Source organism: Perognathus longimembris, chromosome 23, assembly GCF_023159225.1.
Source record: "Perognathus longimembris pacificus isolate PPM17 chromosome 23, ASM2315922v1, whole genome shotgun sequence".
In the NCBI taxonomy this organism is placed as follows: Eukaryota; Metazoa; Chordata; class Mammalia; order Rodentia; family Heteromyidae; genus Perognathus; species Perognathus longimembris.
In genome coordinates this window covers 9,910,960-9,932,959 of record NC_063183.1, presented here as the reverse complement: position 1 = coordinate 9,932,959, position 22,000 = coordinate 9,910,960, and the positions used below count along the sequence as shown (strand labels likewise).

At 45.0% G+C, this 22,000-nt stretch overlaps 1 protein-coding gene across 1 annotated transcript in view; it reads left to right on the top strand.

Annotated features, from left to right (window-relative positions):
* The first annotated feature begins 4,185 nt into the window (after positions 1-4,185).
* The window catches only part of Mrtfb (myocardin related transcription factor B), a 124,588-nt gene continuing 106,773 nt past the window's right edge, over positions 4,186-22,000 (top strand). The window contains exons 1-2 of the mRNA XM_048333130.1: positions 4,186-4,224; positions 12,542-12,602. The gene's annotated coding sequence lies outside the window, so the exon portion shown is untranslated. The remainder of the gene's footprint in view (positions 4,225-12,541; positions 12,603-22,000) is intronic.

Sequence of the window (22,000 nt, the reverse complement as noted above, 5' to 3'; positions counted from 1 at the left end):
CTCTCTCTCTCTCTCTCTCTCTCTCTCTCTCTCTCTCTCTCTCTGTCTGTCTGTCTCTCCCTCCCTCCCTCCCTCCCTCCCTCCCGCCTTCCCTCCGCCCCCCCCCCATCTCTCTCCTCTGTGCCAATCCTGGAGCTTGAACTCAAGGCCTGTGTGCTGTCCCTGAGCTTTTTTGCTCAAGTCTGGCACTCTACCACTTGAGCTCCATTTTTGGCTTTTTAGTGGTTAATTGGAGATAAAGAGTTTCAGACTTTCCTGGCTTGGAATGGTGATCCTCAGATCTTAACTTCCTGAGTTGTTAGGACTACAGGTGTGAGCCACCAGCACCTAACTGGGGCTGTCTCTTCTCTTTGCCTCTCTCTCTCCCTCCCTCTTCCCCCACCCCCTCTCTGGCATCAACTGGATGAGGTCCACAAGGGGCCAGTGTCTGGGGGTAGAAATGCTTGCTGCTTTGAGCAGAAAATGGAGTGTTATCGAGAATGTTAGGTATCCCATAAGATCATTGGAAAGGGTGAAGAAGAAGAAAAAATGTGGCTAAGCTTCTAGGAAAAATGCCCCAAACCACACTTGCGACTGGGTTGGCTGAACTAACCACCACCCTGCCTTTGCGGCCCTCAAGTGCTGGGTGCCAGGGGCTGCCCCCACTGCTGCCGTCAGCACTGGGCGGCCTCTTCAGCAGGAGCCTGGCTCAGCAACCACTGTCCCCAAAGCAGGCCGCTTCTGCCAGCAGCCCCATCAGTGGAGCAGGATCTGGCCTCCAAGGGACCTGAGCAGCAGGGGATACAGCCCTTGCATTACCATGAGAGTCCTCTTCTTCCTCCCCCTCCGCCTTCCCCCCCTCATCTTCCTCCCCACCCTCCCCCCTTCTGATCAAGACTAGTGCTCTACCACTGGAGTCACAGCTCTACTTCCTGTTTTTTGGTGGTTAAGTAGACATAAGATTGTCATGGAGGGCTGGGGATATGGCCTAGTGGCAAGAGTGCTTGCCTCGTATACATGAAGCCCTAGGTTCAATTCCCCAGCACTACATAGACAGAAAATGTCCAGAAGTGGTGCTGTGGCTCAAGTGGCAGAGTGCTAGCCTTGAGCAAAAAAAAAAAAAAAGAAGCCAGGGACAGTGCTCAGGCTCTGAGTCCAAGGCCCAGGACTGGCAAAAAAAAAAAAAAAAAAAAAGATTGTCATGGACTTTTCTGTCTGGGCGGGCCACAAACCAGGATCCTCAGATCTCAGCCTCTTGGGTAGCTAGAGTGACAGGCATGAGCCCTTGGGGCCCAACAGTGCACCTTTTGCTGTCTACTCTGGGGTCATCCAGGAAGACAGACTACAGATGTGATAGCTGTCCACGACAAGGCTGTCTATCCCAGGCCAAGTACTTGGGTAGAGACAGAAGCTTCCATAGTGGGCTTGGGTTGGCCAGCAGGGAAGGGCAGACATCTGGGGACTCATACATTGCCTAAAATACTCTTCTGCTCCTATTTGGCTCTCTGTTTGGTTCTCTCTGGTGTTTCTGTGTGCTTATTGTTCACATCCTTTCTAGTTTTGGGGTTTCACTATGTAGCCCAGGCTAGCCTTGAATGTTTGTTTGGTTTTTCCTCCATAGCTTCTCAGATGCTGGAGTACTGGGTCTGTATCACCAGGCCTGATTCTTTACACACCTTTGTCTGGCTTCCTACCTTAGACTGTGATCTTCACTCCGGGGCATCTTTAGCTTTTCTGTTTTACAAACCATAGACTTTTGGGGTGAACCGAGATAGTAATTTGTGGGCTTACAGATTGACCTGGGAGAAGCATTCCAAGTCAGCCACTTCACTATGTCAAGTCTTCTCGTCACTTAGGTCCTTGATTTCCTCATCTGTACTGTGATGTGGGGGTGGGGGGGGGAACACACATAATTTCTACTTGGGTTTTATGATGGTTAGTTTGAGGTATCAACTTGACTGGGTTAAGTGATACCCAAAAAGCTAGCATTGTGATATTTCTGGGCATGTTTGGAAAAGAGTGCAGTTTGAGTCAGGTGACCAAGTAAGGAGGAAAAACTTGAAAACCAGAATGGAAGGAAGAGGAAGAAAGGCAAATCTTGAACCCAACACCAGCCTCCTACATCAGAACTCCAGGTTCTCTGATGCACAGGCTCTGATATTTGTACCCATGGTTCTCTTCCCTCCCCTGATCAGGTCTTCATCCTTGGAGTGAGAGTTATACCCTTTGGCTAACTGGTCCTCATGCCTTTGGACTTGCACTGAGCTGTATTACAGATTTCAGACTTGGGCTTAGCTGCGGTGATAAATCCTCTCTGATATCTATATCCTACTGGTTCTGTTTCTCAGGAGAACGCCTGCATTGTTGGATGGAATGAACTAGGCATGGCCAGCACCTGCACCAGTGTCTTGACATCTTAGCTGCCCATTTGGTGTGATCTTCCTCCCTCCCCTCTCCTCCTTGCTCACCTGGTGGACAGAGTGGCCTGTGTCCCTCCAGGGCTCTCATTGCTCTGGCCTACATAGAGCAGGAGTGGACAGGCGTGGAGGGGTCGGTGGCCAGTCTTTGCTAACCTAGACTTGACTTTTCCAGATATGCTAGATTCCTGCAGGCAGAGCCTGATGCAGGTTGAAGGATAAAGTAGAACCCTCAAAGTTCTTGTTTTACAGCAGCTGGCCCAGCCAGTGACCTAGCTCACCCTCCCCTGAAGAACAAGGTGGCCTCACAAGGCAGTGCTGGAATCTGGACTGAAACTCAGACCCAAATTCTGTCTTTTTTTTTCTTCCTTTGCTCTTGGGGTTTGGACTTGGGGCCTAAGCGGTCCCCATCTTTGCTAGTGAGGCTAATACTCTCCCACAGAAAGTGACAGCATCACTTCTGGTTTTCTGGGGGTTAATTGAAGAGAAGCATCTCTTGGACTTTCCTACCCAGGCTTGTTTGGAACTGTGATCCTCAGAGTTCAGCCTCCTGAGTAGCTAGGATTACAAGCATGGGTCACCAGCTCCTGGCTACATTCGGTCTCTTCATGTACACAAAGTATTTGCTGTAATCCTAGCTACTTAGAAAGCTGAGATCTGAGGATCAAGGTTTGAAGGGGCAAAGTTCATGAAAGAGAGAGGGGGGAGGGGAGGGGAAGGGAGGAGGGAGAAAACAGGAAGGAAAAAAGAAAAAAGGTATTTGCTTCATCTCTGGGATTGGGAGAATATTGGTAGTCACTGTGACATACCCACAATAAATGTTAGCTTTTCTTGGTTGATAATAATAATCATGTTAACTTGGGGAAAAGTCACACCTATCTACTTCCTAACCTCATATACATTGTGGTTATGTCCTGTGAGCTACTACAATGGGAATTCTACCAGCAAAATGCCAGCAGGCAAAGAAGGTGCCAGAACAGTGTTTGTCACATCATCTGCGGGACCCTGCACAGGACCTGGCATGGCGTGTGTGTGTGTGTGTGTGTGTGTGTGTGAAGCTCACGTAATGAGGGAGATGTATTTTATTGTCACAATAAAGCACAATACCATTAAATTAAATGCCCCCTCCTTTAAGACGGGGGTGGGGGGGTGGTAGCACATGACCTCCTCCAGTCACCTTCTGAGGATGGGCGCGTGGAGTGGAGGTGCAGAGCCCTGGCCGGGAAGGACGGGGCCTGCGGGACTGGGCTGCCGTGGGGGGGTCGGACATGGGGCATCCCGGTGACCCCAACGCCACCGGCTGGTAACAAGGATGAGACCAGTCACCTAACCTTGCCAAGCTTCCTGTTTCCCTCTCTTCAGGGGCGAGGACGGCAGGACCCACGTCTTGAGGGCCGTCACGTGGAGGAAAGGAACTAGGTTCAGCACCCGGCCCGCCGCGGTGCTGCTCGCCGGCGCGGAGCCTCGGGTTGGGGGGGTGCGGGCCCCGGGCGCGCGCATGCGCACCCGGCCGGCCAGGTGAGGGCCGGGCGGCCGCCTCGCACCTGGGTTCTCTCCCGTCCCTGCCTCGGGGCTGGGTAGGCAGAATGGAGGCCGGGAGGGGGCTCGGGGGAGCTGACCGCCGAAACGTCCAGACCTGACCCGGGGCCGGGTGGGCGGCGTCCGCGGGGCGCGGAGCCAGCGGCAGGCCGGGGTCCGCGTCCGCAGCGCTCGGCCGCGGGGAAGGCGGGGTGGGGTGGGGTGGGGGGGGGAGCGGAGGGAGAGAAGTCTCGCGAGATCTCGCGGCGGCGGCGGTGGCGGCGGCGGCGCTAGCGGCGGCGGCGGGGAGGTGAGCTGAGCTGCGGGCGGCGGTGGCGGCCGTTGGGGGCTGAGGAGGGCGAGGACAGCGGAGGCCGCGGGGCGGCGGGGCGGCGGGGCGGGTGGCAGCCCCGCGTCCTCCGAGGCCACCCCGCCCGTCCCACCGCTGCAGCCCGGTCCGCGCCGTCCCGGGACCGCGCGGGGCTGGGCGGGGCGGCCGGGGCCGCGGGCCGCCGGGGACCGGGTCCCCCCCCTCCCCTCCCGCTTCCCTCCCCGCGGGTCCCCGCGCTCGGGGACGACCCCGGGCCTGCCTCAGTTTCCCCGGGCGGCATGGTGGGCGCTGCCGGACGGCGCTGCGCGACTTGCGGAGCTTTGCTGGGGGCGGGTGGGGGGTCCCGGCGCTCGGAGCTGCGGCGCGGCGCCGGGGCTGCACGGGGAGCCGCGGCGCTCGGCCCGGAGTCGCCGCGCGGGGACGCGGCGGGGCGCGGCTTCCCCGGCCCGCGGGCAGCTGCCCCGCGCCGCTCCCGCGTCCTCCCCAGCCCTGCCCGCACCCCCTTCCCCGGGGTCCCGGAGGGGCTGCAGAGGGTGTGTCCGGGAGCCCGGGAAACGGGGTGCGCCCGGGGTCGCTTCTGGGGTAGAGTTTTTTCCGCGGTTCTTCTTTGGGGGCAGCCTCAGGAAGACACCCCCCCCCCCCGCCTTCCCCTCACTACTGAGGACCCGTCGGTCACCCCCGCGCGGGAGCCGGGACGGCGCCGGGCAGGGTGCGGGGCGCGAGGGCTGGGTGTCAGGCCCGCTGGACGTGGAACGGCCTCCGAGGCTTTTTATTTTTATTTTTTGCCTTAGGCAAAGGGAACTTTTTTAAAGCTTATTATTTTTCTCCTGTAACACGTGATTCCAATTTTTGGAACCATAGTGCTTAAGCTCAACCTCCCCCCCCCCCCTTCCTGGTTAAAACCCCACTTTGCGATCCTGTGAAATGAGCTTCCTAAGTAGTGGACCCTTTCCCCCCACCCCCACCCCGCACCCCTTCCACGCACAGCTGAAGATCAGCGCCTGGCAGGGGCACCGAAGTCCCGCCTTCCGCGCTAGCCGCCGCGGGGACCGGGCTGCTGGTGCCTGCACCTCGTGCACAGTCATGGAGCAGAGATGAAGTCGGACTGTTGCGAACCACTGCATGCCTCATATAAATGAGTCCCTGCAGAGAGCCGTGAAACACCAAGATGTACCACAGACTGTCCTTATTTCTACCCTGTAACACGGCTTTCGCGCCAGAGACTCAGGGACCCCTATGCTCAAGGGCAATGCGGGATTCCTGTTGTACTCAGAATCCATTGTTGGCAAGATGGAAATGGGAGATCTGTGATATATCTCATTTATGCGTACTGTCTCATGCTATTGATACACGTGCTAATGGTAGATGCACTTACTGCGTTATGTCCAGGTCATAGGACCCTGGTGTCAGGAAATGAGAAATAGGTCTTAGGGCTCTGGGTTCTCTTGGAAACTTTCCTTTTCTACTTGCTCTCACGTAATGGGGTAGGAAAGGGGGGGTATTCCCATACTCTTTGGTAAAAGCAGAACGTTTCAGTATTGTGTCCTAAAGTAGTGCTAATTCATAACGGGCCTCATCTGACCTGATATTCAAAAGACTCTTGGGACTCAGGCAAATTTCGATTATACAGATTCATCCCTCCATATGTTTGTTCATTCTAGATCCTGAGCCCCAAACTCTAAATGCTGGTGACATCCCTCTCTCTTTGCTAACTAGTTTTCCTTCAGAACAGTTCTGCCTCCTTGAGAGCCACTCTAAAGAATAACCTGTATGCCAGATGGTGGTGCATATCTTCAGTCCTAGCACTTGGGAGGCAAAGGCTGGAGGATTGAAAGTTCAAGGCCAGCCTGAGCTACATAATGAAAAGGCCATCTTAAAAGAACCACCTACATTGATCTTGTCAAGTATAACAAGAAAAGGGCAGAAAAAATGAACAGCTTTTGTTGGGAAATTATTTAAAAAAAAAAACTCTCTGAAGTGTATGACTTGAAAAAAAAAAGGCTCAAGACAGGACAGTGGCACTTCATCAATGATTCTAGAATGTCATATAAGAGGTAAGGTTGGCACCTGTCTGAAAACTTGTCTGTCTGATGCGTATCCTTGTTAGGAATGTTGACAACTAAGCACTTAAATCACTTCACCATCAACAGCAACAATCCGGGTTTACTAAAATACAAATTGGTGTGATCACTTTCACCTTTTCTGCTTACTGATTCACTTCAGCAAAGTTGGACAACACAGGTGTGCTGAGTGAAAACTAAAGGGTCCGACAAGCGCATGAGATGCTGTGATACAATCACACCACCATTGTTTTTACAGTCCTGGTCTGACTCATTAGAAATCATCTTTTTATCCAAAACTGCTAGTCATTCTACTTAGAGAAAAAGTAAAAAAAAAGTTCAACTGAGACATTTTATAACTACAGTATAACTACTTTCTTCAACTTGCTTAAATGTAGCCAGAAAGTTTATTTGGCCTTTAAAAAAATTAGATAAAAGTTGCTTCTTGCTGTAGAATGTTTATTGTTTGTTGCCTTTTCCTTTTGAAAGGTGCTAAAGAAACTTAACACCTAAGTGAAGACCGAAAAAATAGAGATAGATTTAAAAGGAGATAAGATACATTGAATCCTTTTGAGTTGGAAAGTCATCCAAATTGAAAGGAATTAATTTTACTACTTTGAGCAAGCTGTGTCTTGTCCCAGGGTTAAGTAGGTCCATACTACTTTTTAAAATCATTTTATAAAACAACATCCACTTGTTTTTAAATGGACTGAGTACATATGAATTACAAAGATGTTGGAAATATTCCAGTTTTCAAGTCACGGCTGTACACCGTTGAATGGACCAAGCATGCATGTCTCTATGGAGTTTTACATTTGACACATAGATGTTAACTAAAATGAAAATAATCTAGCATATTTGTATCTCATTTACAGTTCAGGTGTTTTGTTCTTTTTTCTTTTCTTTTTTTGCCAGTCCTGGGGCTTGGGACTCAGGGCCTGTGTACTGTCCCTGGCTCCTTTTTGCTCAAGGCTAGTATTCTACCTCTTGAGCCACAGCGCCACATTGGCTTTTTCTGTTTATGTGGTACTGAGGAATTGAACCCAGGGCTTCATGCATGCTAGGCAAGCACTCTACCACTAAGCCACATTCCCAGTCCTGTTTTGTCCATTTTTAAGATACACATCTGAGCTAGTGGCATCTAAACAGTGGCAATTTGTTTGGCAACTTTCCCTCCTGAGGTGCGTGTAAAGCAGTGTGTTAAAAGTGGTGGCATTTTAAATTCAGTGACACAAGGCATGTATAAAAAGTGTCCTCATATTGAGTAACTTTAACACCATCAACTTTCTGTAAAGGGTGACTTGCAAAATGAAGATGTACACCATCTAAATGCTTTCATCATTCAGAAGATTTCCGTAGAGTTCTTTATCCTGTGTAAATCAACTCAGATAAATCTAAATCTAAGAACCATTTTTTTTTAAGTGTTTAAAGGAGACCCTGCTTGGTGCACTTTTCCATGGCCAGCACACTGGTTAATGAGTCTGAAGTTAAGTTACTCAGGAAAACCAAGCATTTATATGAGTTCGTGTTATTTACCTCTTTGTTTTGCTTTCTTTTTCCATCCTGAAGGCATGTAAATCCACTTAAAATGGAAGGTTTTTCTTAAACGGGACATCCTTAAATTGAATTTCAGTGTTTCATAGTTACTCTTGCTTTAGTAAGAAACATCAAAACCACTTACTGTGTATGTACACAGCTTCGTTGGGTAGCTATTTTGTACTCTCTTCGGAAACCTGTGCACATGTGATCCTGAGAGCAGGTCTCAGGATATAATCTGGTGAAGACCATCTTACACGTCTCCTTCCCCAGGTGGACCTCATCATTGCTTTTCAAAATGCTGATGGTGGTGTGTGCACACCTGTGAGAGGGCACCAGACCAGGCCTGTGGCTTGCAGACTTGTGTTGTCAGGATTGCTAGCCTGCTACTCTAGAGCTCATCACTTGGCTGTCTGGGCTGGAGCCTGAGAATTTGCATGATAGCAAGTTATCGTGGTGGATGCTGCTGCTGCTGCTGCTCCAGGGACAGAAAACTAGTGTCCTCACTGGACCCTCCTGCTTTTTTTTTTTGTTTTTGCCAGTCCTGGGCCTTGGACTCAGGGCCTGAGCACTGTCCCTGGCTTCTTTTTGCTCAAGGCTAGCACTCTGCCACTTGAGCCACATTGCCACTTCTGGTCGTTTTCTATATATGTGGTGCTGGGGAATTGAACCCAGAGCTTCATGTATATGAGGCAAGCACTCTTGCCACTAGGCCACATTCCCAGCCTGACCCTCCTGCTTTAAGTGGCTTCTTTAAAAGTATAAATGTAGCCAGGCACTGACAGCTCACATCTGTCATCCTAGCTCCTCAGGAGGCTGAGATTTGAAGACTGAAGTTCAAAACTAGCCTAGGCAGGGAAGGTCATAAGACTCTTACCTCCAATTAACTACAAAAAAAGCGCCAGAAGTGGATTGGTGGCTCAAGTGGTTAGAGCACTAGCCTTGAGCACAAAATCTCAGGGACAGTGTCCAGGCAGGGTTCAACCAGTATCCCCCCCCCCAAAAAAAAAATAATGTTAGTCACGTGCCTTAGCATAGTAGAGGGGTAAAATATTATATCATGTAATGATGGACACACTGAAATTGCCTGGAAATCCTGAATTTGAACTTAGGGCCTCATATTTGCCAGGTAGACCCTCTACCACTTAAGCTGTGCCCTCAACCCCCTTTAGCCTTTTTAGTTATTTTCAGGGAGGGTAATGAATTTTTGCCCAGGCCAGTCTTGGGACTGCAGCCCTCCTATCTCTGCCTCTCACCTAGCTGAGATTACAGGTGTGAATCACTACCGCAGGTTGAGATAGGACCTTGAACCACAGTCCTCACAATCTCTGCCTCCTGAGTAGTTAGAATTATAGCCTTGAGCCAGCCCACCCAATCTAATTGCAGAGAAAAATATTCTTAAAGTTCATTAAATTTTGACTCTTTGATTATAGGTAGTTCTCTTTTCTTTCTGTGAAGTACTTTAAAAAAGTTTAAAAAGTGTTTTGGTACTGTAAATGTGGCTCTGAGGTAGAGTATATGCCTAACAAGCATGAGTCCTGAGTTCACACCCTAGTACCACCACAAAAGGAAAACAAGATCAAATAATGGTAGTTGGGAGATAGATAGTTGTGGACTTTCCTGGGTTTTAGACATTCTTTTTGGAAGAAGCTAACTGAGAAATAGTAAAGAGGAAAGAGTCAATAAAAAGGTGTTTATCTAGATTAAATATTTATGTGGTTCTAAATTTAAACTGGTACAAAGCATACTTCAGGGTTGTTGTTTTTTTTTTGTTTTTTTGGTTGTAGGGTTGAGTTCTGGGCCTGGGTGCTGTCAGGTAGATCTTCAGCTCAAGGCTAGTGCTCTACCAGTTGAGACATAGTGCCACTTCGAGTTTTCTTGTGGTTAATTGGAGATAAAAGTCTCAAAAACTGTCCTGCCCAGGCTGGCTAGGAACCATGATCCTCAGATCTCAGCCTCCTGAGTAGCTAGGATGACAGGTGTGAATCACTAGCGCCTGGCTTGAGATCTTTTCATATCAGTATATGGAAGGTATATAGCATAATTTTGTAGCAAGTGTTTTTAGACTGAATGTCTGTATTGTGCCAGGTTTACTTAACCAGCCCTCACTGGTGGATATTTGTGTTGTGCCCATCATGAGCGATACCACGGTGAAAACTTTGTATGCACATGGTTCCTACATGTGCAGGTGTGTCTGTACATATGGACCTTGGTCAGCAAGCAGCACATGTCTGATGTTGGCAAATGCTTTGCCCTTGAGAATAGCAGGATTTTGAATCTCTAGATGTCTGTGGAGGCTTTCTCTAGGACCCCAGCATGGACACCACAATCTAATAATTCTCCAGTCTCTTATACAACAGCACAGTGTCTCTGCATAGCCTATTCACATTGTCCCAAATGCTTTAGTGATCTTTAGACTACTTACCAGACCCAGTGCAGTGCAGATGTTTTGTAAATAGTTGTTACATCATATTGTTTAGGGAATGATGAGCAGAGCAAAGAGTCCATATATGCTCAGTACAAATATGACTTAGAACCGTTTTTCTATCTGAGGTTTGTTGAATCTGGGGATACAGACACCTAGATGCAGAGGGTAGCTCTGGTATGTGAGGGTACTTGCCTCTCTCCGGCCTCTCCAGCCCACTATGTTTGCCGGCCTTCCAGTTTGTATCAGCTGATGGGTGAGAGATGCTAACACAGTGTGTGACAAGATGAGCTGGGCTGAGCATCTTGTCATGTGTTTAAAGCCTAGTTGTAGTTTGTTCATTCTTTCTCTCTTCTTTCCTTCCTTCTTTCTCTGTCTTCCTTCTATCTTCCTTTCCTTCTTTCTGAACTGCTTGTGCTCCAGTTTTCTTTTAGATTGCTTTTTTCCTAACCAGTTTCTAGAAATACACAAATTAGAGCTTATCCCTTTGTCATCAGAGTTGCAGTTTTTAATCAGTTTGTTTTCATTTGCCTTCACAATCGAAACCATCAGAATGGAAACCTCTACAATTTTTTCTTTAGGTTTTACGTAGTTTGTACTAATTGTTTATGGTGTCTGAAGTTTGAGTCACTCAAAGGCCTCCAAGATTTTTGGAGTTTGCCCAGGTTTTCTTTTAGTACTTCTGTGGTTTCACTTTCACACTTACATCTTTGGTCCACTGAGAATTTATTCTGGCATTCAGAGTTGTGTGTAGATTCAGCTTTATCTTTTTTCTGCACAGCAAGCTACCATTTACCTTTATTCATTTGTTTCAGAGTCTGTCTGGAGTACACTTTGACTGTCTTGTGAACTGGGCGATTGAGGTACATGTCCAGACTCTGTTCTAGTCCACTGGTCTTTCAGTTCACACAGCAATGCCACATTTTTGTTTTTATAACATACCTTACAACTGGTTTTACCTTGTTCTTTTTTCTTTTCTTGGCAATTCTTGCTGTTTAAATTTTTCCACGTGAATTTTAGAACTCTTGTCTAGTTGGGTGTTTATTTTTTTGGGGGGGAGGGATCAAGAGTATGTTAAAAATATAACACTTCCTTTTTCTATGCCTCAGTTTCCCAGTGTGTAAAAGGAGCAATAGTAAGAATGTTCCTCTATAAGAATGTGGGGAAGATTCAAAGAGAGCACTGAACCCACCCTCTGCGTGTCTCTCCTGTCACCATGTGCAGTTTCCTTTCATTTTCCTACTTCATGTTACCTTGCTCACTTTTAAAAGAAGGAGAAAAACTGATTAGAATTGAAGTTAAAACTAAGCTCTTAATCAGTATGAGCAGATAAAATAATCAATGCATTTTGAAAACAGAGAACAAACTCAGCCTGGCATTCAAGGTCCCTCCTTCTTACTGGCCTTACTACTTGTTCCTCTCTTGCTTGCCCCTAACAGTGATGCTGCCTAGCATTTCCCAGAGTCCCTGTGTTTCCAGTGATACCAGCACACTCTACTTAAGTCTGCCACTTGAGTACTGCCCTTGACCCAGTAAAAGCCAGTACTTGTCCCCTAGACTAGCTTGACTTGGACTTGTATATTGACTGGAAACTGCGATGTGCGAGAGTGTGCTGTACAGTAAAGAATGCCTGGCACCAGCAGCACTCACGTTCCTTATTTGCGGAACAAGGGAATGAGGAATTGACTTTGCCTCTTTACCTTCTCAATCTGGGTAGCTCTCATCTCACCCATTGCCCTGTTAGCCTCTTGAAGACAAAAACTGCCTTTTGCAATCATAGCAGTGATGAGTATCATACATAATAGAGATAGAGGTGGTGAGAGAAAGGTTTGTTTGCTTGCTTTTTAATTATATAAGAGGCCATTTGAAAGTAAATCAATAAACATTTGTTGAGCACGTATGATGTTCCCAGAACTGTCTTAGTGCTGATGTGGCTGTTTCCTGTAACCCTCAGCATCTCAGCATCCTCTTGTTGGGTACTGTTGCATGTGTGAGGGAAACAGACGCCACCCTGCTGCTACATGGGGGAGCTGGGCTTCTGTGCCTGTGCTCCACCCGCCACAATGTCCCCCCACCCCCATGAGTGTCACAGTCCACTCTGTCGTCCTGGACAGTTCAGAAGTTTTCATCATACATTGGTCTTTTTACTTCCCACCTCTCCCATTGTGGGGACTTCTGTTTTGCTCCGATTTATCGTAGACATTGTCTCACTACCCTTGCTGGGCAGGTAGTGGACTTTCTGTGAAAAGTAATTTTTCCTTTTAATTTTTTTTAGGTTCATAATAAAGGTGCTAAAACAGAGAATGTAAGACAAGAATAACAATATTGTTGCTGAGGTAAGTTTTTTTTTTTTAACAGTTTTTAAAGAATCTTGTCCCTCTTTCCTTTTTTATAGCTTGCTTTGTGAAGGTGTAAAAGGGCGACTTTTAGGAGTGTTTGAGTTTACAGGACATAAGGGTGGTGAGGTTGGTGCCAGGAAGGTGGGTAGTGTGACCCAGGCCACGAGCTTTCCCTTTATGAATGTAATTGTTCTGTTGTTGTAGCAACACAGCCCTATGAAGGACACCAGCAGTAGAAACCCACAGCCATTCACAGTTATGTCAGCTTGGGAAATTAGTGAATACTTCTGAAAATAAGGAGTTGAGAGGGGTTGGGAGAACATTTTTCTCACTGAGAAGATACCTGTGATTGTCACGTGTAAGGCACTTGGGCTTTTAAATGGAATGAAAATATTAAAATATGTTGAGTTCTTGGTTTCTCCCATCTTTTGCTTTGATTATAAGTATTTAAGAATTATGGGGCTGAGAATATGGCTCAGTGGTAGAGTGTTTTCCTTGCACGCATGAAGCCCTGGGTTCTATTCCTCAGTACCACATAAACAGAAAGGGCTGAAAGTGGCGCTGTGGCTCAAGTGATAGTGTTAGCTTTGAGCAAAAAGAAGCTAGAGACAGTGCTCAGGCTCTTGAGTTCAAGTCCCAGGACTGGCAAAAAAAAAAAAAAAAAGAAAAAAGGAGAAAGAAAACAATATTAGGGGCTGGGAATATGGCCTAGTGGCAAGAGTGCTTGCCTCATATACATGAAGCCCTGGGTTCGATTCCCCAGCACCACATATATAGAAAACGGCCAGAGAGGGCGCTGTGGCTCAAGTGGCAGAGTGCTAGCCTTGAGCAAAAAGAAGCCAGGGACAGCACTCAGGCCCTGAGTCCAAGGCACAGGACTGGCAAAAAAAAAGAAAACAATATTATTAAACAAGAATTATAAATGTTTGCAAATTACTGATCAGCAACTGTAATGGTTTTGAACACAACTTTTCCTCTGTAAAGATCAATGCCCTTGGGGCTGGGAATATGGCTTAGTGGCAAGAATGCTTGCCTCATGTACATGAAGCCCTAGGTTTGATTCCTCAGCATCACATATATAGAAAAGGCCAGAAATGGTGCTGTGGCTCAAGTTGGCAGAGTGCTAGCCTTGAGCAAAAAAAAGCCAGGGACAGTGCTCAGGCCCTGAGTTTAAGCCCCAGGACTGGCCAAAAAGGAAAAAAAAAAAAAAAAGAAAGAAAAAGGAACAATGCCCTTAAAAAATAAAATTAAAGAAGAGAAGATAACACATTAACTTTATTCGCCGGGCATTTGTGGCTCATGCCTGTAGCCCTAGCAATTCGAAGCCAAGTTGGGCTGGAAAGTCTGTGAGACTCTTATCTCCAGTAAACTACTTAGAAAAAGCCGGAAGAGGCATTGTAGCTCAAGTAGTAGAGTGCTAACCTTGAGAAAAAGAATCTCAGGGATTGCATCCAGGCCCTGAGTTCAAGCCCCAGGACGGCACACACACAAACAAAACCAATGCCCTTTGAGTTGCATACAGTTATAGGGAAACTTATAGAAGCTTTAAAAACAAATTTCTGAACATCTTTCAAACATGGATATGAATTGCTGAATATACAGCATACATGATTCCTAAACTTTGGATGATATAATGTTTTATTGAGTTTTATGAACTCTGCAGTCACTTGTAAACTTGTCTGTATTCCTATTGAATTTTTTCTTTCTAAAGGATATGAACCACCTGTTTGCTCTAGCTTTTATTTCAATCAAACAAAGTTCCATAAGGAGTCACATGAAGCACATACCAACTTTGTCATTGACCGACCATTTGTTCTTTGACTTAATAAAAAAGCAATTAAAATTCACTGTTTTCCTATGTATAAAATACATCTTTTTAGGATATAGATTGCTTTCCTTGGTGCTTCTTTTCTTTCTGCTCCAAGTTCACCTTGCTGACTGAACTCCCTGAGTCAGGGGCACCTCCTCCCATGGGGGTGTTAGTCACCAGTTTTCATCAGCACCAAATACAGCCACACCTGGCGGGAAATGGCAATTCAGATGGGTTTGTAAAGAGATGAATGGCGATGTTTATGGTCATTGTTAAGGCACAATTAAGATTTTAATTTGGAGAAGGAAGCTAGAATGTGATTTTTATGTGCAACTAAATCTGGACATACACAATGATGATGACACTTGGTACCATAACATTTTGTGACATTTTGACTTACACTGTGCCCCATTTATTTTTAGAATCACATAAACCACCACATTTTAGATCTGCCTTTGTTGTTGTTGTTAAGGACAAAGTAAGTAAATATCTACAGCAGGTAGGATACCAGGTCCTCTTTAATCTTATGTTTCATGACATATGGATATGTGACTATTCACAGTTTATTTTAAGGATTTGAAGTTCATTTAAGGATCAAGTAAATGCCTTTCACTCATACTTTTAATCATCATAGAGGGAAATTGAATTTTAGTCATATGATTCAGCATTTGTTAAAAAGAAAACTAGAGAATTAGATTGCCAGCAGTTTTGTAGAATGGCTAAATCTCAGTGGGGGAATCTGCCTCTGAAGCTTTTCTGACTCCTAAACCAGTTTTCCACAGGCAGAGCAAACAGTGGCAGTTGATTGCCTCTGTAAGCTCAAGTGACTTTCGGTGTCCTGTCACGCTTTGTTTTCATTGGAATATGGGGTTGTGAGGAATGCATATACTAGTTTTAACTAGTACTTAGTAACTTGAGTGTAAAGTTTTTAGTTGATTAATTCTCTAGTAATCTTTTGTTTGGTTTGGTTTTTTTCCAGTCCTGGGGCTTGAACTCAGGGCCTCAACACTGTCCCTGGCTTTTTGCTCAAGGCTAGCACCCTATCACTTGAGCCACAGCACCACTTCTGCCTTTTTTCTATATATGTGGTGCTGAGGAATCAAACCCAGGGCTTCATATATACAAGGCGAGACTTTACCACTAGGCCACTTTCGTAGCTCCCCCCCCCCTCGCTTTTTTTTTTCTTTCTTTGTTGTCAGTTGTGGGGCTTGAGTTCAGGGCTTGGGTACTGCCCCTCAACCTTTTTGCTCAAAGCTAGTGCTCTACCACTTTGAGCCACAGCGCCACTTTGGTTTTTCTGGTGGTTAATTGGAGATTACAGTCTCATGAACTTTCCTGCCCCGGCTGGCTTCAAATCACAATCCTCAGATCTCAGCCTCCTGAGTAGCTAGGATTACAGGCATGAGCCACCAGTACCCAGCTAATAATTTTAATTTACTCTTTAATTTGCTTAGCAACTCTATCTTAATTAGTCCAAAAAATGAGGACTAAGCCTCCTTCCAAATTCAGGTTTGAAAGGATATCAATTCATTTCTTCATTGATTGGGCCTAAGTGAATGAGGTCTTCCTGGACTTGGCCTTCAGATACCTTATTGTGGCTAATGGTATACTCTTGTGTTTGTTTTCTGAAATACTAAAGTTCTGGTTCTATGGCAGTACAAGAATTTGCTTATTATCATTTGTTTTTTCTGGCTAGCTCCATTTGCAAAAAAAAAAATTATACTATGTTTAAATGGATTTCACGACTTTCTTACAGATTCAGTGGTTTGGATTTTGTGCATTTGTAAGTATTTTCCTATTTTAGGCATAAAGCTTAATGTTTAGACTGGCAAAGAAAGTGACCAGTGATTGTGATGTTGGGCAGAGGAGAAGTTGAGTGTTCATATGCAGAACTTGTGGCCAAAGACTGCCCAGCTGAAATTGGTTTACACCTGGTGAGTAGGAAGAAGAAACCTTAGGCTGATGTGTAGTCCCGATAATAGATCCCTAGACGAGCCAGCATGTGAGCCTTCCTTCTATAGAATCTTGCGGACTTGGTCTCTCCTGGGGGTATGATTCACTCCAAGTGTAAGAGGAGAGTTTTACAAAGAGGAGGAAGGAGTAGTGGCTTTGGGCCACAAGTTCCCCAATACGCTCTATAGTGAAACTCACTAGGAACCTCTCTGTGCACTGAACTCCCCACCCCCCTGAGAATTTTCCTTTTCCCCTTACCTGAAAGTTTGCCTAGAGTGGCGTGGTAGCAGTTATCTAGAGCTAGGCTAGGGAAGTCTATCCCTGCAGAGTCTAGAGACTGTTGAGATGTCCAGGGTGGGAATGTGACTGAGAACCATCATGTTATTCCCTCCCTTATCACAGGGTCAGGGTGAGCCTCAAGTGTTTGTGTATGTGAAACCTGCTAAGTTTTGTTTTAAATAGATTTCAGTCTATTCTAATGTGCCAAAGTTTTTGAGTTAAAATGTTCTAGCAGCTATCAGTCAAACATCACTTGCTGTCAGTGGGAAAGGATATCCTCCCACATCCTCTGCAGAGCTTAAAACCATCCTACTTCCTCTTTCTTTTACCTGAAGAACTGATTGCTGACACTTGGGAATTATAATCAGATGGCATCAATCTTTATGGAAAGGTTACCAATTATTTCACTGTAAAATATGCATTTCCCCCTAATAGTGAATGTTTCTCTTCATGTGTCTCTCAGTTCAGCTCTTTTAAACTTGCCTCAGGTGAATGAGTGCTTTGTGTCACACCCTGAATTAATACATTTGAAAGAGACTTTATGGATGGCTTTCTTACCTTCAGTTCCATGTCAGAGAAGGATAAAGGAAGGAGTTATTTTGATATGAAATCTTCTCAGGCTCTTTTGATTATTTTGCTGTTTTGGAGGTAGAAAAAGATGCTGATGTCAATTACCTATGCTTTGATTTAAGCTCTAAAATGAGTGTTGTGGTGAACAGTTGGCAAGCAGTGAGGATTTTGTGTGGGGATGTACATTAAGCAATGTGCTATGCCTTTGTTTACATTGCCTCATTGTGTTTTCACAGCTACTAATAGAAGACTGCTGTGGGACTGTGAAATTTGTCCTTGGGTATGTAGCTTAGTATAGGTTAGAAAACCAAAATTGTTGGGGTTGGAGGTGTGGCTCAATTGGTAGAGCGCTAGTCAGTGAGTGAAAGTATCAGGTACTGAGAAGTCCCAGTCTCAGACCAAAAAGAAAAACAAAGTTTTAATCCAGATCTCCAGCTCCAAGATCTGTGCTCTCTTACATATGGGGACAGAGAAAGGGGCTGAGAGAATATTGAAGGTTTCCATTGTTGTAGACAGTTGAACTGTTGAGCAGAACGACAGAAAAGCTATTTAATCATCAGCACCACCACTTCATTCCCAGTGTTCCCCCCACAGCCACTGGAAGTAGACGAGCCTGCCAGGGTGTCTGGCTCACTGTGTTCAATACAACATAGGATTGTTTAATTTAGTAACGCTCTGAGATGAAAGGTTTGTGACTGCCAAGTACAAACAGACCTTCTGCGGGATGTTAATTTGGTTATAGGAGAGAATGCTTGTTTTTCCTTGCTCTGTGTTAAGAAAGAAGCTGGCATATTTCCCCCCGTGAGTAGAAAGGACTTTGATTTGTTTAAATCTGTGAGCAGTCCTGGTAAACATTTTTCTTTGTTAATTCCATCCTGCTACCTGGCAGCTCATTGCAGATTGCATGCTTTTTTATTCTTCTTTGCTCTTTTTGCTTTGAATTTGGTTTTATAGTTGGTGGCTATAGGGATTTATTGTTAGGAAACTAAATCATTCCCCCATTGAACAGACTGTGTGCTTTTATAATAGATTATCCTTTAGAGGTTTTACTGTACAGTCACTTAAAAATATTCTTCTTGATAAATAATTCATGTACCATGAAGTTTACCCTTTAAAAATTATAATTCATTGGTGTCTGGTACTTTCACAGAGTGGTATACCAGTTACTACTGCCTTCATTCCAAAAACTGATCCTTCTGCAAAAGAACTCTATTAGAAGCCCTTCTCCGTTCTCCTCTTGTTCAATCGGGCAGCCACTAGTCTGCTTTCTCTCTGTATGCAGTTACTTCTTCTTAGTAGGCCATTGAAATGCAGTCTTTCAAAAAGAGGCTGTTTGTGTCTAGTTTCTAATGCTTGGCATATTTTTGAGATTCATCCATGTCATAGCAGATATCAGAACTTCATGCACTTTTTATTGGTAAATAGTATTCTGTGGTAGACTTTTGAGTGGTGTCTCCCTGGGGGCTGTTGTGAATTGTGCTTTGGTGAATGTTTGTGTACAAGTTTATAAGCAGATTCATATTTTCATTTACTTGAGGTATAAGCTAGGAGTATAATTAATGGATGATCCAACTTGTTGAGGAACTTCCAAGCTGCTTTCCAAAGTGGCTGCACCATTTTACATTCCCATCAGCAGTGCTCGGGGGTTTTATTCTCCACATACTTGCCAGCACTTTTCCATCTAATTTTGTCAAAGTAATCACCCCTCCTGGGTGCAAAGAAGTGCCTCATTGTGGTTTTAATTTGTATTTCTCAAACAACTAATGCTACTGAGCGTTTTGTGTGTTTATTGGCCACGATGTATCCTCCTAAAATACCTATTCAAATTCTTTGTCCTCTTTAATAGTTGAGCTATCCTTTTGTGTTCAGTTAGAATAGTTCCTTACATTTTCTGGACACACTTCCCTGTCTCATACAGGAATTAAAAAAATAATTCTTCCATTCTGTATATTGTCTTTTCTCTTTCTTGATAATCTTTGATAGAAATAGTTTAAAATGCTTTTGCTGTTGTTTTGAGATAGGTTTTTACTGTGTAGTTGTACCTGGCCTCAAACTTGTGATCCTCCATCATCAGCCTCCTGAATGCTGACATTACAGGTGTCTGCCATCATGCCTAATCATTCTAAATTTTGATGAAGCCCAGTATTCTAATTTTTTTTTGTTTGTACAGTTTCTTCTCTAAACATTTCTGTAAGTTGAAAAGTAGTTGTTTCTTATTTCTGAACATTTCCCAGTCAAAAATGTGTACAAATTTGAATGGGCAGTTGATTAGTTATGCAATGGGTTTTCTTAGAAACATTAAGTTCTTCTGTGCTTTTCTCCAATTCAGTGTTAAATCTTTTAAAATCAGAACAATGCCTTTTGGTATTCTTAGCTCAGAACACCTTGCTCATTCTATAATCATTTGTAGGTGTCTGATGTGCACTGAGCAGTTGGTTGGTTGGGCTTGGGGAAGTAGAGGCGAGTGGAGCATGGTCCAGACCTGAGCTCTCATGCCAGCCTAGGAGCTTCCACAGAGCATCCAGAGAGCTTCAAGTGTCTGTCCCACCATTTGCTGCTGTGTGTTGTGTATGCTGTCACCAGGTACCTGAAGCAGCCTACAGAAGGTTACTGATGTAGTAAAACTTAGAAGGCAGCCTAAAGAAAGCCATTTATCTTTCATTTCGTGAGGTTTTCGGGAAAGAAAAGGTCCTACTTCCTTAAGGAACTCAGCAGGATGGGTGGATGTCTCTGAGCCCAAGCCTAAGCAGTTCCATGTATTCAGAGCATAAAATGTGAGGCGTGGAAGGGCAGTTGTTTGGCTGGCAAGGAAGGTTGGTTGTGGGAAGCTGGGTGTGTCATCTTGGAAGCTAGATTTTGGCCATAGTCATGAGGAGTCCAACAGAGGAGGAGGGTGGTAATATGGTCACTGTAGTTACTAAACTGCAAACCCTGGGGGTTGGAGGGAGGGGGATGGGGACTGGAGATGGGAGATCTGCTGGGCTGTTACACTAGTGCTGGTGGGAGCTGATGAGGACCTGGACCAGGATGCTGCTGACAGAGGTAAGAAGTTGGAGGCTGGAACTATATAGGAGACACTGGGCAAGATGCCTGGCTCTATGTTAAAAGACCCCACACTTGTGAGGATCAGTAGATTTCCTCAAGGAAGTTACAGCTGGAATACATTTCTGTGGAGATCAGGGTGATCCCAGGCACCTTGGGACTAGATTTCAGTCATGTTTGCAGGGTAAGCTCTCCAACAGGAAGGAAAGAGCTTCTGCCAGACATGGTTGCTCTTCTTGCTTAGGCAGGGGTCTTCCAACAAAGACCATGAGTGAAAGCTCCAGCAAAGCCATCTGTGCATGTTTCCTCTGGGAACATGAGGTGGGCTGGGTTATCCTCAGACCTGAAAAGGGAGGGAGAGGGCCAGAATGCCAATGATGGCACAATGCTGGTGGAATGCCCAAGGATAAGCTCCCAAATTGAGGAGGCTAGAATGCAGACTCGGCCGAGCTCCCTTTTAGACCAACTCAGTGTGTACCATACTGGTGTGTGGCTTATTTTTGTGGTTGTCAATGGACTTGACATTTTTCGCTCAAGACAGGGACAGTTTTCTTTGCTGTGACTCTTCAGAGCCTTGCATACTTGCATATGGTAGGTTGTAAGTTGGTATCTATAAGTGAATGCATGCAGACAGTTGGATGGTTAAATACAGACCTAGGAGTTATCATTGTGGGGCTATAGCATTGTCAAGTCTTTGGAGACTTTACTAAGAGATATTTATAAGTTCAGGTATTATGTACACCAGTGTTTTCACGTCCCCATAATGAAATTGTGTCTATTTCTCTTTTTTTTCCTTTTTGCATTACCTAGTATTTAATGCCCAAGCCCTGCCAATAAGTTCTGATTAAAATGGGTTTGTAAGATTAGACTTGTGATAGATAGGGAAGTAAAGGTAATAAAGAAAGGAACTATTTCCTTTTAAGAGTAACTGACTCATAGGATGAAACCATGGCTATGATTTCAGATCTCTCCTGTAAACTCTACTCTCAAGAGATGTTTATAAAACACTCAGGACAATACAGATTGTACTAAGAAAATGTGCCTTGATCAACTCTGAAGATAGAAAGCAAGGAACTTATAAATCAAGTCTGATGTTTCAATGGGAAGGCCCCGGAGTTCACCTTAAAAGTAAGAATTCGGGGGTGACATTGTCCAACAAGAAATGTACTCACGAGGCTGGGAATATGGCCTAGTGGCAAGAGTGCTTGCCCTCGTATACATGAAGCCCTAGGTTTGATTCCTCAGCACCACATATATAGAAAAAGCCAGAAGTGGCGCTGTGGCTCAAGTTGGCAGAGTACTAGCCATGAGCAAAAAGAAGCCAGGGACAGTGCTCAGGCCCTGAGTTCAAGCCCTAAGACTGGCAAAAAAAGAAAAGAAATGTACTCATTATCTGACTATATAACTGTAAACCCTCTGTACACCACCTTTATAACAACAGTAAAAAAATAAAAATTTAAGAAATACACGAAAGAGTAAGAATTCAGGCCACATCAAGGTTTTGTAGGCAAGAATTTTGTACTTTGAATAGCAGATGTTAACAGTTTCATCTTTTATATAAAAATAAAATGAATTACAGATTTCAGATCTGGCATCTTGAGAACTGACTCCTGATGCCTATCTCTTAGTAATCTTGGGACATGAGTCAAGAAAGGGAATTTGACTTTCATTTTTAAATTTTGACATGAATGTCTTTCCAACTGTGTCTCCCATATTCAGATAAACCATAGGGTAGCTTGGA